Source organism: Narcine bancroftii, chromosome 4, assembly GCF_036971445.1.
Source record: "Narcine bancroftii isolate sNarBan1 chromosome 4, sNarBan1.hap1, whole genome shotgun sequence".
In the NCBI taxonomy this organism is placed as follows: Eukaryota; Metazoa; Chordata; class Chondrichthyes; order Torpediniformes; family Narcinidae; genus Narcine; species Narcine bancroftii.
In genome coordinates, this window is record NC_091472.1 from 290,192,520 (window position 1) to 290,210,981 (window position 18,462).

An 18,462-nucleotide genomic window follows, 5' to 3' on the forward strand; every position below is an offset into this window, starting at 1 on the left:
TTCCTCTGAAACAAAGTCCGGCGGAGTGAATCATTAGAGACCATTCAAAGTCCATTTACAGGTTCAGCTGTCCATCGAACTGACCGTCGTAGTGCCAGCTGTGGTGTAGCTGCTGGCTCCTGGGCAGTGCTCTGTGTGACGGGCTGCAATTTAAATGGCTGAACAGAACAAAATGGAGATGGATCAGGGTTGGGGTTGAGGCAGTATAACTGGTGCCAACAATGGGGTCGGATATCCAACTGGTCGTGGGGAAAGGGGGGTGCTAGTCAGTCAGCCATGGTTCATCCAGTGAGTGGCTCAGTTGTGGGGTCTCCTACATGTGCCAGATCCTGGACAGAGACAGAGCCTTTCCGCCCATCCTGGTACTGCACTGTGGTGAATGTCTGCCAAGCTGCCTGTCTCCCCTCCGGCGAGCCTTGCTGTAGTAACATTGGCTGTGTATTATCTCTACTGTTAAGGACACTCCCCTTGGGTATAACTGTAGATGCACCTTTTGTCTTTCATTATTGTACCATGGGTTTCTGCTAATAAAAGCCACGATTATTGTTTGGCCACAGCGTCTTTGTCTACTTCAACTGGCACTTCATGCACATAGTCATATTGGGGGTTTGTGTGGAGGAGGTGGACCTTCTCAACCAGGGGGGGTCTGCTTTATGGGTTTGGGTGTGGCTCCTGAGTAGCACAGGCCCTGGGGTCATAGGCTAGATCAGTAACATGATTCCTGACGCTGACATTCTTGGGAAGGAAAATAATTTTTTACGGGGGTCACATTTGTTGCAGAACAGAGGAGGGACCTGGTGGTGTGGAGCACCTTTGGTAGGACCTCTGGCCACTGGGAAACAGGCAGCCCTTTTGACGAGGGCCAGGAGAACTGGTTTCATTCTCCCTTTCCATTCCTTGGCCATTCCCTTGGGGATTATAGCTGGGGGTCCTACTCATAGCTATGCCTTTGGCCAGCAGGTATTGGTGAAGCTCCTCGCTCATGAATGAGGACCTGCAGTCACTGTGAATTAGCTGGGGTATCATGAAGAGGTTATGCAAGGATTTAATAACTGTGGTCATATCTGGCCAGAGGATGGCGAATGGGAATTGTGAGTTTTTGTCAACAAGGTTGAGAAAATACACGTTCCAGTTCATGGAGGGAGGGGGCTCGAAGTCCATACTTAGATCTTCACATGGGCAGGTAGCCTTGATCAGGTGAGGTTTCTTTGGCCGGTAGAAGTGTGCTCTCTCTGCACAGACTGGGCAGCTGTAGATCAGCTCCCTGATGTCCTCAACTGAGTACGGGAGGTTGTGGGTTTTCATAAAGTGATAGAGCCTCATGACGCCGAGGTGGCAGAGGTTACTGTGTAGGGCTTGGAGGCAGTCTGCTTGTGCATTGGTGCACGTACCCCGGGACAGGGCATTGGTTTAGCTTCTCGGGCTGGTACAAAATCTTGTAGTTGTAGGCGGACAGCTCAATTCTCCATCTCAGGATCTCGTCATTCTTAATTTTACCCCTGCTGTTTATTGTTAAACATGATTGTGACTGCATGTTGTCAGGAAGCAGGGTGAAAATTTTTCCGGCTAGATAATGCCTTCAGTGGCACATAGCTTCCACTATGGCCTGGGCCTCTTTCTTAATTGCTGAGTGCTGGAGTTTGGGGCCCTGGAGAGTAGGGGAGAAAATGCCTCCCTGGTTAAGCATAGCAGCCAGGGCGAATTTGGACATATCGTTCTCCACCTGGAATGAGATGGATTTGTCTCTTTTGTGCAACGCTACCTTGGCAATGTCACCTTTGATGCGAGTGAAGGCCACATGGGCTTCTGCCGATAGGGAAAAGGTGGTAGTTTTTACCAGAGGGCGTGCTTTGTCCGCATAATAAGGGACCCATTGTTCATAATATGAAAAGTACTCCAAGCACCTTTTCAGAGCCTTGAGGCCATGGGGGAAAGGGAGCTTCGGCAGCGGCCACTTATGCTCAGGATCGGGTCCAATAACTCCATTCTCCACCATGCACCCTAGCCAGATGTAAATTGCAGAACACACATTTCTTTTGCTTATATGTGAGATCTAGGGCTTTAGCTCTATGGAGGAATTTGTGTAGGTTAGGATCGTGATCCTGCGAGGTATGGCCAGAGATGGCTATGTTGTCCACGTAGGGAAATGTAGCTTTCAGTTAGTGGTTGTCCACCATTTGGTCCATCTACTTCTGGAAGACCAAAACCCTGCTTGTGACTCCAAAGCAGACCCTGAGGAAATAGTAGAGGCAGCTGTCTGATTCAAATGCTGTGTATGGGCTATCATGTGGACAGATCGGGAGCAGGTAGTAGACTGACTTTAGGTCGATGGTGGAGAAGACCCGGTACTGGGCAATCTCCTTCTCCATGTCAGCTATGCAGTGGAGGGAGTTGGCATCTAAAAGGGTGAACCAGTTGATGTTCTGGCTATGACCATCCTGTGCTTCTCTCTGCACTTTACCGCCACTACCTGAGCTCTCCAACGACTGGTGCTGGGCTCTATGATGCCCTCAAACAGGAGTCGTTTAATCTTAGCCTTGATGAGGGCTCTGTCCCTGGGGCTGTATCATTTGCTCTTAAGTTACCACAGGATCACAGTTGGGAGTGAGATTTTTGAATGGGGGGGTGGTGAATCCTGGAGGGTGGACAGACCACAGGTCATGAGCAATGGGACACTGATTGGCTTTGTACAGGGAGACAGGAGGGTGGTTAAAAGTTGATTATTGCAGACCATGAGGGAGAGGTGGGGGCCATCATTTTCAGTTAGCACTGAAAGTCCAGCCCCACTATGACCGGTGCACAGAGTTGTGTCATTACGAGCAATTTAAAATTCATGTACTTGGCGTTACCCACAATTAATTTTACTATGCAGCTACCTTGGATTTTGGTTGAGTGAGACTTGAAGGCCAATGGGATATTACACTGGACTGGGGTCACTGTAAAGGAGCAGCGCTGTACAGTGCTGAGTGTATAAAACCTTTGGTGCTTCCCATGCCGAACAAGCAGTTTGTAATATGGCCATTTACTTTGATGTCCATGGTGGAGCTTGCTAATTGATGTGGGCTGCTCTGGTCTACAACAGTAGATGCCAATGTCTGCTCGTTGTCCGACTCATTGCTTTTGTATGTGTGCGTTGGTGATCTCCTACATGTCCGCACCAAAGATGACTGCCCCCATGGTTTGCACGTGGTCACCAGCAGAAATTAAGCCTGAGGTGATGCCTGTCTGGGCCATCATCTCACTACCCTGTTCTCCGCGACCAGAAGTGGAGCTGGACATGATGTGGTCCAAGATAGCAATGGTTGCTGCCCGCACATGACCTATATGACCTGTGTAGAGTCCTCTCCTTCCGCAGCTGGAGCAGGTCACGCCTCTGGCAGGGCAGTTCTTCCACTGGTCTTTCATCTGTCAGCAGTATTAGTACTTCAGGTGCTCAGCAATAAAGGCTGCTATTTGGGACCCCGCGTCCTAAGATGGTGGCACATTTGCTTCCCACGTTGTGGCAGCATTGCTAGAGAAGTAAGCCTCCACATTCTGTGGGGCTGTTTCTAACAATTTGGCAGGATCGAACACGTCCTGCAGGATCCGGTCACCCTTCTCCAGGAGCCTTTATCTGATACGGTCAGTCCTGAATCTGGCCACACATGCAACCCTGATCAGCTCCTTCTAGTAGATGACTGCTGAAACGTTGGTGCCACCATAAGCTCGCCCCAGCTCCCACAAGGCCCAAATGTACTCATCAATGGACTCACCAGGTACTTGTCGGCAGCTTCCCAGGAGGTATTTGGCAGAGATTATGTTCTTCAGGGCCTGGTATTGCTTTTGCAGGAGCCCCATAGCTGCTGAGTAAGTGTCAAAGTCTCTAATCATCTGGCAAATGCAATGAAAAAAGGGTCGGTCTCTCTTGTCGACTTCTTCCTGAATATCACGTCACCTCATAAAGGCGTTCAGGCAGTGCAGCCACTGGTCGAATTTTACAGAAGCCTCTGGATCCTTAGGGTCAGTGTCCAGCTTCTCTGCTCGAATAGCCCTGTCCATGGCATGAAAATTATAGTGATTAAATTGTAGCGCTATCAATCAGACCCAACAGACCAGAAGTCAAGATTAATAGGCTTTAATCACTATAAACTCATAGGCCTCTCTTACACGCTGTTGGCCTGATTCCAAAGCAGTACTAAGGAAGGGGATTGGGCAGTACCACCCTTATTAGGGGAAGGAGATACAGTATCAGGGGCAGGTTAACCTGTAAAATGCATGTATTACAGTGTTCCACCACACAAGGAAAGCTCATTAAGAAAGAGACTAAATTTAAAATTAAACACATCAAGATGAAGAGAATTAACAGAAGGTGAAGTGTATGATAGTTAAATTCAGCCCCAACAATAATCTGGATCTGAAGGAGACAGAAGAAGGCGCAAGTTAAACTAATAATTGATTGATAATGTCAGACCATAGCAAAGGTGATAATATAAGGACTAAAAGACATGAGGATGGTTAAAAGAAGTTAAAGAAGAAAACAAGGTTGGAAAGAGTAATGGAGGGAAAGCAAGATAATATAAACATGGACAAAGTAGGAGAAGTAAAAATCACTCCCAATCTTGTTTGAATGACAGGAGGGACAGAAGAGCCTATTTATGATTTTGTTCCATATGATTTTATAGAGGTCAGATCAGAGAAGTGAGTGACATTGAGTAAAGAACAGAAATAAAGATTTGAAGGAAGGCAAGTGCAGAAAAATAACAGAGAACTGAAATTGGATTTGAGAGGAAAATAGTGAGGTTGATGAGGGCAAGGAAAAGAAATCAAGGAATGGAGCTCAGCTGAAGGAAGGGAGGGAGCATGGGAATTAAACATGAAAGAGGAAAAGTAACCAAGGACAGACTGGCAATAAGATATAGGCAAGGACAGTAGAGGTGAAAGAGGAGGAGGTAAATACATTTGAGGTGCAGGGAATAACAACTGATCCTTAAAAGAGTACTCATTCTGTAAAGTAAAGGAATAAAGCGGTTTGTCTTTGTAAAGATGGCGGGATTCAAACGCATGAGGAAATGGTCCTAAAACGGGCCACAGAAATTCTGAAGGTTCCTTGAAATTATCAGCGTAGGAAAGATTAGGTCACATTTGGGATAGGTACAGTTCAGCCATGTGATATTGAAGACATGGAAATAGTATTAAGTGGATTAATCAGGTCTATATTAGAGTGAAGAGATTTAACAAATTCCGATATCTCCCCTGCGCTTCAGTACTTTCCTTTTGAGGTCAGTAAATTTTCTTACTGAACAAAGAATGACTTTTGATTGATTACAGAGATAAGCATTGCTTAATTAATTTAGCATGAGAGCAGTTTATTGAAATGTATTTCAGTTATGCATGTGTGGTGGATGTAGTGCAATCAGAATATTTTGTTCCCTCCATGCAAAATTGACCATAATATTTTATAAATAAGAAAGTTGAATGCTGTGGCATTGCAAAAGAAAAACAACAGTGTAAATGAGGAGCTCCTTGTCATTCAAGACGCGAAAAGCCACTTGGTGGTGCTATGTGCTCTGCTCAAAAAAACATGGAATTCTCCACAGCATATTTTTTTTAAAGAAAAATAAATTAATAACTCGATTGTAGAATCATACAGAAGTGAATTAAAATTGCATCTCAACATTTTTCTTCTCAATGGTTTTGTAAATCACTTTTCCACTGAGGTTTGCATGAGGAACATAATACACCTGTAAAAAAAAATGCCTCGCCTCATTTGTCAAGTGGCTCAGCCGTCACTTAACCAGGAGAAATAACAGCAAGGGTTACTGAGGTCAGTCACAACCAGTGCTAAACCAGAGTAATTATGTCTCAGAAGTGAAATTAAAAGGTCCATTTTATTGGCAACAATCACTAAAATGCAGGTTAGGTTTACAGTGAACAAATGACTTTAAACATGAGAAATAGGAGTGGGTCTCATGGACCCTCAGCATGCTTTGCCATCCAATAAGATCACTGCTGGTTTTAATGAAGCTTCAAGGGAAAACAACAACTGAGGACCATGGACAAAGTGCATGATAAGTAAATTCAGCTTCAATAATAGTCTGGATCTTGAAGGAGTCAGAATTTAAAGAGAATGAGCAAGTTAAACTAAGAATTGATTGGTAATATTGGACCATAATCATATTGCAAAGGTGACCATGTAAGAAATGAAGTACATTTAGTTCAGTTATACAGAAGAAAGACTTAAAACTATAATGAAATATAATTATTGTGTGATTTTTTTTGCTTGTTAACAAGATGATATTTGAATACTTGCATGGAATTTGGTGATAAAAAACAGAACTCTTTCATTTATAGTGGGAAACCATGTAATCAGTTTAGGTGAGGTTTGTAGAACAAGGAGGAATGAGAGAATGTATGAATTAATGTCCAAACTCCTAGTTTGTTATAGAAAATTTTGATTTTATTGTTTGCTTGAAATGTTTACCAATGAAAGGTGAAACTGACTTGCCTCTCTTTTGATGTTCATTACCATTGACCAGGATAGTGGAATCCAGAACAAGAGGAAATAGGTTTATGATGAGGGGGGAAAGATTTAAAAGGGACAAAATTTTCTGTTCAGATGGTGGAGAATATGTGGAATGATCTACCAGAGGATGTGGGAGAGGTCGGTCAAATTGTGACATTTAAAAGACGTTTCAACAAGTGCATGGATAGGAAAGGGTTAGAGGGATATGGGACAAGCCTAGGGAACTGGGACTAACTCACATTGGCAATTTGATCAGCATAAATAAGAATCTAATCAAGATAGATCAAGGTTTCTGGTTAGAACCCGGGTTTTATCTCAAGGCTCGATGAGCTCTCTCAATTAAAATCTTATCCTCAAAATGTTCTCCTCCAAATATTTTCAGCATCCATTCTTGAAAAAATTGGATCGCACCTTGACCTTCTTTGCATTCAGACATCTCCACAATTTTAAGATAGTTTCTTCTGCTGTAATTTTCCAAAATGCCAACTTTCTCAAGCAATTTCTCATTCATAGAAATCAAAGCAGTAATTGCATTTTCACTTATATTAGACCTTTCTTCAATATGTTGTACTTCTTCATGCTCATCTTAGATCTTTTCCTCCACTTTATCAACTCTATCAATTTAGACATATCTGTTCTGACTTGCTTTAATTCTGAAGTTAAAGGTTTAAAATTGTTCTTCAATGCATCAGAAAGTTCATCTATTTTAGCTTCAATTTTATTCATAAAAAAAATATTTTTCTTGCTTTTGTATCTTTCTTCTTCTGAGCTTGACATTTCTTATTCACTCAATAGTCCCCTGAGTCCTCTTCCACGGGAGAAGTATCATCCTCCTGTTCAGAAGTGGAGACACCGGAGTGGCCCTTTAAAAGAAATTTTTTTCAAATATTTTTCCCCCTGCAGCACGCATGCCTGACTTCTCGCACATGTACGATGCAGTCTTAACTTTTACACCGGCACCATCCTCATGGGGCACCACAAAGACAGCTCTGGAGGAAGATTCTTCCATTGGGTCCTCACCAACGGATGCAGAACCAACTTCAGTGACCTGCTTCATCGACAATGTAGGCCTAAGTTCTCTTTTTTCTCCTCTTCCTATTTTTTCGTTGGTTTAATTTTTGCAGCTTTTTCTTTTTTTGGCGACATCATTTTTTTTCTATTAATTACTTGAAAATAACTTTAAAATAGTTTTTACAAAATTAACTTTGCTCAATAGGTTTTTTTTTCAGTTAATCCCATCGGAGTTGGTAGGATGTGTGGTGCTCTCACGGCATTATGTGACATCCCTCTGGTAAATCAATTATTATTCTAAATTACTCCCAATTTCAATTGAATCCAAAAATATACAATAATTAAAAAAATATATTCCCCCTACAGGTACTGTTAAATATATACCACCACCCCCCTCTCTTGTTTGGGGTGTGGCAAAGAACACATGGTCAGAGGATCCCAGACCCTCGTACCCCCAACCTTCCAGGTATATATTTTTAACAAAAGATTATCCTTAATAATTAAATTACATCAACCAATAAGATAAATTGACATAATTTCTTGAATTCATTAATAAGTAATATCTCCACAAATTCTACGACTTAGTTACAATTTTTGAAAAAAAAATCAAATAATAGAATCTTCAACATTGCTAAATATCAAAATAGAAACCTATAACTTTATCTTCTTCCGAAAAGGTTTTCTTAATCAAATTGAACTCCCTTCTTCAATTCTGTAATAGGTAATGTCTCCACAAATTCTGCAGCTTGTTTATAATCTCTGAAAAATTTCTTGTTGCCATTAGGTAAAAAAAAAATCTTCAACATAGCTGGATAACGAAGTGAAAACTTGTAACGTTTTTCCAAAAGGGTTTTCTTAACCAAATTAAATTCCTTTCTTCTGGTCAACAATTTTGCATTAATGTCTGGATAGAAAAAAAAATTGATGCATGATACTCATGTGGGTTTCTTTTTCTTATTCTCATTCTTTCAGAAGCCAAAGCTAAAATGTTTTCCTTATCTTGATATTTTGAACATTTAACCACTATAGAGCAAGGCTTTCCATTTTGTTGTTCTCATGGCCTAAGGGCTCTATGTGCCCTTTCAATTTCAATAGGGCTTTCAAATTTTTTCACCCCCAAAACTTTAGGTATCCATCTTTGCAGAAATCAAATCATATCTTGTTGTTCTCCTCCTTCTTTCAATCCAACAATTTTAATATTATTTCTTCTACTAAAGCTTTTCACGTTATCAATTTAAAAAAAAAACATTTCTTCCTTTCAGCAGATCCCAGTATAACTTCGTCCACCATTTTCCCCATTCTCTCCTGTACACTTTCAACCTTTTCTACCACATTTTTAACCTTATGATTTATTTTACCCACATCCTGGATCTTTTCCATATCAGCTGTCAATTTAATAAACTTTGTATTCATATGTTTAACTTAAGATCTCAAATATAATATTTCTTCCTTCATTTCCCTCATCTATTGCACCATTTCTCTTACAACTCCCTCAAGTGGATTTTCTTTAAATTTACTACCCCCATAACCCTTCGTATGCTCTCATGTTTAGCTTGCTCTTGCTTTTGAAATATCAATGTGTCTTCTTCTTGTTTATCTTCTTTTCCTTTAACTTGCTCTGTATCTTCACCATTGTCTCTGTCTAATCTCATCACTTCTATTATTTCTTGGGAATAAATCTGATCCAATACCTTCCATATAATTAGCAGAGATATTCTGAGGAAGCCATTTTGAGCATGTACAACGGCTCACTTCCTTTCTGTCGGATGCCATCTTCCCCAGTCTTCAGGAGGGACGCATTCACAGGCGTCCCCTCCAACTCAACCCTTCGCTGGGATTTCGTCACAACTCTCATTCAAGGTGCCTTCTGCAGTGGAGGCCTTCCTTCAATCTCCCTGGAGATACCAGCATGCGCTCCAACAATTGTTTTCTTCTTATTTGAATGCATCTCAAAAGATAAATATATTCTTCTTGAAATATTTCTTCCTGTTAAACTTTGATTTACTACAAAGTAAGCACCATAGTCAGATTGTAGTTTTTTTTTAACATAACCACGCCTGGCAATAAAAGGCCGAGGGGAATTAATGAAGGAGTTTGTGTCAATTTGATGCAAATTGCTCTTATTGTTAAATATGTGAAAATAACTCCACAGCATTCCACAACACTCCTTCCACTTTTACTCTAAAGGATCCAAAATAATCAACTCCAACATAGGTTCATCAGGAAAGACTCTGACCAGGGGTAAATTTGCCATCTGGTGTTGTCCAGGAGGAGCATTTGCATGCTGACAAACAACACATTTTCACATAACTTTTCTGATTAACCCAGTGGCACCAGAATCCAGTATTTAGTCATAGATTGGATAACTTAAGGTTGCAACCACTGTGACCCACCTCTTCGTGAATATGTCGAAGAATCAAATCAAAGATGTAAAGATCCTTGGCCAGTATTTCAAGAGGTTTCATCTCTTTTGGAATTGCTGCTCTGATAAGTCATCCCCCACCCCCAACTCTTAATACACCATTCTCCAGAATGGGGTTGAGTTTACGAATGTGGCTTGACCTTTTAATATTCATTCCCTTTCTTAGACTTGAAATTTTAGCTGCAGATCTCTTCCTCTGGCAAAAGTTCTTCTCACTATTAACCAGTTCTTCAACTGTGAGACAGACCACTGTTTTCTTGAGTCTCAAAATCTCCAGTCTCCTTTTGTGATAGATCTCTTTGATGGATGTCGTCGTTGCTCTTTTAAAATGAGTCCAGGATGAGAAGTAGTGGATGAAGCAGGTAACTGGATTCACTTGTTCAAACATTATCTGAACAGCATTTGCATTCATACCCCTAATGTTAGGATCCTCTGGTAAGATTTCTCCTAATTTATCAGGATTTTGAGGCCACATTTCCTAAGGTTGTAGAAGAAACCGAGGTCCAGACACTCAAATTTCTTTCTTCAGAAAAGACTGGACTTTCAAATTTCAGGAAGCCAGAATGAGGCAGGATTGTTAACTGCATTAATATATCTCCACTGTATTGGACATGAAACTTTATCAATTTCAGTGATTCTGCTATCTATGAACGTTCAAAACCTTGGTGTTTTATTGTTGATGTATTTGAGCACAGAGGTGCTATCAGTCCAAAATATGGAGTCTGTTATTTCCATCTGCAACTCTATTTTCAACATTGTGTCCATTCTGCTTGCCATGGAAGCAGCCGTCAACTCTATTCAAGGGACAGTGGCTGGTTGTAAATGGGGCCACTCTGGTGTTTCTCATTGAAAATTCACAATGTACTTGATCCTTGTTATGCAGTAACAGGTAACTAACACTTCCGCAAAATGATGCAATTGACCAGATGTCAGAGTTACAAAATTTGTGGGTTTGAAGCATCTGTCAATCTTAAAGTCTTCCAAAATGTCCATTCCTGTATAAAGGAGCCTGGTATCGCAATCCTTTTCCTACACAAATCTTGCACGATCTTCTTGGCAGTCAGGACTATTGGTGCCAAAATTCCTAGAGGTTCATATATCGAACTGACTGTTGAAAGAATCCCCCTTTATGTGAGAGGTTGGTCCTTCAAAATGATTCTGAAATAAAAAAGTCACACTGAATACCCCAATGTACATCTAAACCCCCTCTCCACAGGAAGGTTGTCATGGTCTAAGTTCATGTTCTTCATTTTTTTTGCCCTCGTTTTTTCAGGTATGACAGCCAATATATGACAATAGTTATTTATCCATGTGGTAAGTAGAAAGCCTCTCTTAAAACAGATCACTGAAACTCATGATAAAGAGCAATTGCATCTTTTTCTGAAGCTGCAGAAATGAGACGGTCATCCACATAGAAGTTATTCATGATAGTGTTTATAACTTGAGAGCTAAACTGTTCCCTATTGTCCTCAACACACTTTCTAAAGACAAAATTTGCACAACTTGGAGATGAAGAGATGTCCTGTCATTCTGAATTCATCCATGTTCTGACCATCAGGCCACCAAAGGAATCATAACAAAATGCGGTTTTCATTTGGAAGATTGCTTCAATATCTGAAGTGATGACAACAGGCTCTTTATAAAACCAAGTTAAGACTCCTTTCAATGTACTGGTCAAATCTGGACCCTGTAGGAGCTGAAAATTTCGTGAAACTCCCTGAAAGGTAACTCCACAGTGAAACACCATTTTTTTAATTTTTTTTTCTTTTGTAGATGCGAAGCCCCATGGTGTACCATTTTTTGTCATCAGTATGTTCTAAGATATCCTCTGGTACTTTCTCTGCATATCCTTTACTCATCATGTCAGACACACAGCTGGTGTAATCTGAATGAAAGGAAGGATCTTTCCTGAAACTGCTCTTTAAGTTTAGTGTACGTTGTTTGGTAATGCTTCTATTATCAGGCATGCAAAATTTCCTTTTCTTTAACAGTAATCCAATGCAATAATGATCATTAACCAGCTTGGCAGATTTTTTTTATCAATTCCAAGAACTGCTGGTCTTCCCTTGAAGGTTCTTGATTGTCCCTGAGGCACTCAGTAAAGTCATTCTTGAACTTCTGCTCCCACAGCTCAACAAGTTTGACACTTATAGCCAATTGGTCTTGAACCTCATTTCTCCCTCCTAATGGTCCATTTATCATCCAACCAAGTATTGTTTTGACAGTGTAAGGTCTATCTCCCACTTTCCTTATCATATATAGGGTTCCAGAGCTTTTTGGTACATCTGAACTATTCGACAACTCTATCTCAGAGTTGATTTCACGTAAACAAACATTTCAAAATGTGTCCATGGTTCCTTTTCCATATTCTTCTTTTCTTGGAAGATATTTAGCATTTTTGGATGGTTTTGCCTGCATATGTCACAGCTGAGTCACTTTGCGCAGTTTTTGCTGATATGTCCTTTACACAGATGGCCAAATGTCATCAATTTTCCATCAGAAAAGCGATTTTCTCACTATGCATCTTCATTTCCAACATGTGCACACATTTCCAAAGCATGTACATCTTTACAGACCAAACATTTCTTCACAACAGGCAAACTCTCCTTTTCCTTAGTTTCTTTATCAATTTTCTTATCTGCCAACTGTAACAATAGTATCAATTTTTTTTTTTCAATTTTGGATGGGGGTGTGATTTGGACCTCTCTACATCTTTGCTCACTGCCTGAGTCTCTTTGATATTTTCATAAACTGGATCTGTGACAAAGTCCACTTACAAAACCAAATCCTTACGAGTAGCCCTTTGATCATATTTTTTCTAGTATTCAACAACTAAACCTCCATAGATCTCTCATCCAATAGGGTAATTTAGTTAAAATGATTAGCATATTAGTAGTCATGTCAAACTCTCGTAGATAGTCGATCTCAGCCATGGCATCGCAACGTCCTCTTAGAAAGCGGGCATAAGCTTGTAGAACATCCATGTCATCCAGTTTTATTGACAACCATGAAATAGCTTTCTGTATATAAGCTGTAGCAATTTTATGCTTGTTGGCAAAATGCTTCCTTAGTAAAATGAATCCTTCGTTCAGGGCATACGATAGCAACTCCTTACAAGTTCTTGTGCTTGTCTGCTTGTGAACGTTCCAAATAATATAGATAATCCTCCGAGTTTTGACACTTAATGCATTCAAAGTTTCTCATGCTTGCTTGGATTCACCATTAAAGACTTGAATCTTTCTTTTGGATAGAGTCTGTAATTCAATGGTTCGCAACCCTTTTTCTTTCCACTCACATACCACTTTAAGTAATCCCTATGCCATTAATGCTCTGTGATTATTAAGGGATTGCTTAAGGTAGTATGTGAATCAGAAGGGAAGGTTAAGAATCACTGCTCTTGACCCAAATGTTACTGAAATATTGAGCTTGAGAAAAATTGTCATTGGCCCATTTCCTTTGGAGGTATGAAACCGTGCACATAACAAGTCAATGAGGTACGATTAAAACAGTGATTTTCAAACTTTTTCCTTCTACCCACATACCACCTTAAGCAATCCCTTACTAATCACAGAGCACCTATGGCACAGAGAATACTTAAAGTGGTATGTGAGTGGAAAAAAAAAGGTTGAGAACCACTGCTGTAACTGGATTAATGATGCAGCCATTTCATCTTGCCTTCTCATGCCTGAGCATATTTTAATTTGTTCACCCGGATTTCTGATACCTGACCAAATTTTCAAATAATCTGTTGAGAGATTTCATTTGGCTAATATCTCTGTCCGATGTGGTCATTGCTGAGGTTTGAGGATTGGCACAGTTGTGCCTTAAATGGTATGTTCTGGTACACGCACATCTTATAACCGTGGCCCAAAAAAGTTCTGCCATTATATTAAATGTTTTCTTTTTCTGTTGTCCTTCCTCAAAATGTGATTCCATAACATTAGATGCTTTAGATAAATTACTTTCAACATCAGATCCCTTTGAGATTCCTAGTGCCCTCTCCATGGCCTTATTGACAGCAATGTTCCTTTCCAGCTCCAACTGCTCCTTTTTCCTCCTTAGCTGTGCCTTCTGCTCTTTTACTGCAAATTTATTTTGAACCAATTCTTGTTCTGAAACAAGAGCAGCAACATCAGCTTGAATCTTTAAATGTGCAAATGCAGTTCTTAAAGTATGGGAAACTCTGGAGCTTCCTCTAGAAGGACTGCCTTTGCTTCTCCTGCTTTCAGCATTTGATGCACTATCTTCTGGTCATACTTTATCCTGTATGTTGCCTTAATATCTGACTTTGTCTCCAGATATAATTGCCCAACTTCCTTATCACTAATGCGACACAACTTCAGACACTCCCAAGTGGTTGATCTTATATTCTGTTGATGCTTTAAAAAAAAGTAATTCTGTGGAGTTTGTATTCCAAGCAACCAAAACCTTCTCAGCTTCTCTTGCCTGTTTCAGTCTTGTGAAGAGAACAGCTTTGGCTCCACTTGTATCCAAGTACCACTGTTGTAATTCTTCTCTAAGTTATGCTACCTTCATCTCCTCGATACGTCGCTCTTCAGGGGCAACATCAACATATTTAGTGGCCACCACCTTCATCTCCTCAATACGTTGCTCCTCAGGGGCAACATCAACATATTTAGTGGCCATTTCACTCTTATCCATCCAGCCAACTGATGTGCTCAGGCACCAAGCTTGCACAACAATAACTCCAAAACCAAAAACAGTCCTTAAAGGCCAAGCATCATTAACTTCAAACTGTGTTCAAACTAGCAATATAAACACTGAAGGAATCCCTCTTGTAAGGCTTATCACTTCCAATGGCCTTGATGCTGTTGTTGACAATTGTGCTTCCATGAGTTCAAAATGCTCTAAACAGAGCCCAATCAATCTGATCCATTCTCCTGCAATCTCAGTATTCTTTTCTGGTCTAAAAGCTATTGGCCAGCAAGCCATGCACCATATTTGTAAAGGATTCCTGTAAGAGCAAAAACCACTTACAATTTCAAAATCACTGTGGAATTGAGCTAAAAAAAAATCATTCATGGTCAGGTTTGTGTATTTTTGGCAGTTGGAACACTTAGCAAACTCAGTGGATTGCATTGCTTGCACTGGGTCAAAAGATTGAGAGTTCATTCCAAGGTGAGAGAACGTAATGTGGGCTGACATTTCAGTACATTACTGAAGAAATGTTTGTGGAATAATGGTCAGCCCAGACTAGAAGGGCCAAATGGCCTGTTTTCTGTTCTGTAGCATTCTATGGTTTTATTAGAAGTATTGCCCTTCATATGTGCTTGAAACTGATACTCAATCTACCTATAGCAATGTCACAGACAAAGATAAAAGGGTGAATGAGATAATAATTTGATACAAGTTCACCATTCTTCCACTGTGAGTGAAATATAGACCATTCACTTTTGGGCATAGCTGTGTTCAACATGAAATGTATGATGAATTACAACAACCATTCTACTTAAAAAAAAAATCATATCCCAGAGAAATAAAATAAAGCAATATACCGATGTAGATACATTTTTGCATTCTTTTAATTTCTTTTGGAATATAAACAACACATTTTATTAACATTATTAACACCATATAAATTTACAACTTCATAAATTTTATAAATTATTATTTTTTTATGAATGTTATATATTTATAAACACTAGATATTTTCTGAATTGTATGGCAGAAGGAAAAGGCGATAAAACCATATAGCTATATAACCATATACAGCACAGAACAGGCCAGTTTGGCCCTACTAGTCCAATCCCCACCCAGCACCTGATCCATACCCCTCCAATCCTCTCTCCTCCATGTAATTATCCAGTCTTTCCTTAATATAACCGAGTCTTTCCGTAATATAACCAAGAAATTTATGTTAAACTGAATGGAGGAAGGACACAAAAAACCATCCTCAAGTGGTTCAAAATGAAGAGAGGAGAAAGGTAGAAATACGGGGAGGAACAACTGCAGGTTAGAGGACTGAGGCATTTGGAGACCCTGATATCAGTGACTGCATGAATGAAAGTGGCACATCTAAGGAAGAGAAATTGTACTAAAGGCCACAGTCAAGGATGCAAAAGGTTGATAATGGTGGAGATGATGATGTGAGCTTTTATTTATCATGCAAACAAGTTCAACGTATGAATGCATTGACATCGTTCTTACTTGCTGCAGTACACAAGTATGGACACTGCACAAATCAACAAGTACAAATTAAATTATCACACGAGAGAAAAAAATAATAAATAAATACTCACAGTTGCAGTGAGAGCAAAGACAAAGTGATATTACAATAGTGTAGACAGATATTTGGTCCTGGAGTCGTGTTCTGGTTATGGTGGCACTAGAAAGTTCAAGCACACTGACATCTGTTATATTTTACTTTATTTGAAAGTTTCTGTGACCTTGATTTCTTGTCATTCCTTTCCTTTTTGGGGGAGAGAAATCACAGGCACAAATATCAAAGGAATCCAGAACAATTCACCATCAATTCACGATGTTTCAGTGCATCATTAGTCACAACTCAACGAGATGATTTAATTTCTCTGAATGATCCATCATGGCTTTCCTCCAATTTACTGACATTTTCCACAGTGCTCTTCATTTTTACATTTATACAATTCAAACCTCATTTCTCCACATGTGACTTCCAGAATTCTCCATAAACATTGCAGACAATGCAACAAAGAAGCGATTGAATTAGTGATGAGGACACAGTGGAGGTTGATGGAAAAGGTTCCCCAATGTATAACTGGAGAAAGTAATGCTTTCTCCAAAATGAAAAATAAGATGCTATTAAAGTATTGGTTGGAAAATTATTTGAAGACACACAAGAAAGCAAATATTGGATGCCAGAGCAAAATAAAACTGACTGGGAGAAACCCAATAGTTCAGGCAGCATCTATGGGTGGAAATGGACAATTGACATTTTGAGTTGGAACCTTTCTTCAGGGCTGGGAAAGGAGGGGGAAAATAGGCAGTATTAAAGAGAAGAGCAGGAGCGGTCAGTAGGTGATAGGTAGATGAAGGCCGAGTAGCGAAGAATGGTGAATGATGATGGAGCCAGGCGGGGAACCTGGAGGGGTGGAGTTAAGAGACAGAAGTAGGAGAGTGAAAGGGAAGCAAAGCTAGACGCTGGGAGAGCTGCCGAGTTTCTCCAGCACTTCTGTGCATAAACTATGCTAGATATAGCTAGAGATAAGCAGAACATTTTAGTACATTACAGGCCTTTCAATCCATGTTATGCCAACCTATATAAACCTACTCAACAATCTAAACCTTCCCTAACCTTATTTTTACTGCATCCATGTGCCTGTCCAAGAGTCTTTTACATGTTCCCATTGTATCACACCACTCCTCACCTTATGCATATGTCCTCTGTTATTTGCTACTATCGTCCCAGGAAAAAGGTGCTGTCTTGTCAACCTCTATGAAGTCACCTTTTATCCTTCTTCACTCCAAAGAGAAAAGCCCAAGCTCTGTTAAACTTGACCCATAAGACACATTCTCCAATCCAGACAACCTGGTAAATCCCTCTCCGAAGCTTCCATATCCTTCCTGTAATGAAGGCGGCAGAACGGATCACAATATTCCGTTTGGTCTAACCAGAGTCTTATAGAGAGGCAGTGTTACCTCACAGCTTTTTAAACTCAATCCTCAACTTAATGAACGGCAGCAAAGCATAAACTTTCTTAACTACCCTATCAACCTGTGTGGCAATTTTGAGAGATCTATAGATTTGGACCACAAGGTCCCTCTATTCTTCAATGCAGCTATGAATTCCCCCCCCACCTTTAACCGAGTACTGCACCTTCAAGTTCGACTTTCCAAAGTTCATCACTTCACATTTATCTAGATTGAACTCTGCATCTTGTTTATATCCTGTTGCAACTTACGACAACTTTCTACATCAGGGATGGGCAACGTTTTATCATATGTTGGCCGGATGGTGTGTCAGTGGTTGAATGATGGGCTGCACTGATGCTATCATAAATAAAAAAATGGGAATAAATACGATGATGCATTTCAGGTCAGGGAAGGCATCTTCAGATCTGGAAATGCATCAAATATCATGAGTTAGTCCTTAAAATGAAACAATTAAGAACGTAGAAGTCAAAAAGGAGAAAAATTAGTCACAATCAAAACAAAATTACTAACCTCAAAACAGACAGCAGTGAGGAGGAGAGATTATCACAGAGAGAGAGGGGGAATGTCACAAAGAGAGGGGGCTCTCATGCAGAGAGAGAGGCAGGTCACAGAGAGAGAGGGGGAATGTCACAAAGAGAGGGGGCTCTCATGCAGAGAGAGAGGCAGGTCACAGAGAGAGTTTGAATCAGAGAGAGAGAGGGAGTGACAGAGAGAGAGAGAGAGAGAGAGAGAGAAAGAGAGAGAGAGAGTAAGTGAGAGAGAGAGAGAGAGAGTGACAGAGAAAGAGAGAGGGAGAGGAAGTGAGAGAGAGAGAGAGTGAGAGAGAGAGAGAGGAAGTGACAGAGAGAGAGAGAGTGAGAGAGAGAGAGAGAGAGAG

The 18,462-nt window shown here is 40.3% G+C and overlaps 1 long non-coding RNA gene across 1 annotated transcript in view; it reads right to left on the reverse strand.

Moving 5' to 3' along the window:
• The window catches only part of LOC138760159 (uncharacterized), a 57,784-nt gene extending 39,645 nt beyond the window's left edge, over positions 1-18,139 (reverse strand). Inside the window, exons 1-2 of the long non-coding RNA XR_011355473.1 lie at positions 18,096-18,139; positions 17,749-17,989 (exon numbers count right to left, since the gene is read on the reverse strand). This is a non-coding gene — a long non-coding RNA (uncharacterized lncRNA). The remainder of the gene's footprint in view (positions 1-17,748; positions 17,990-18,095) is intronic.
• Between the last annotated feature and the right edge of the window lie 323 nt (positions 18,140-18,462).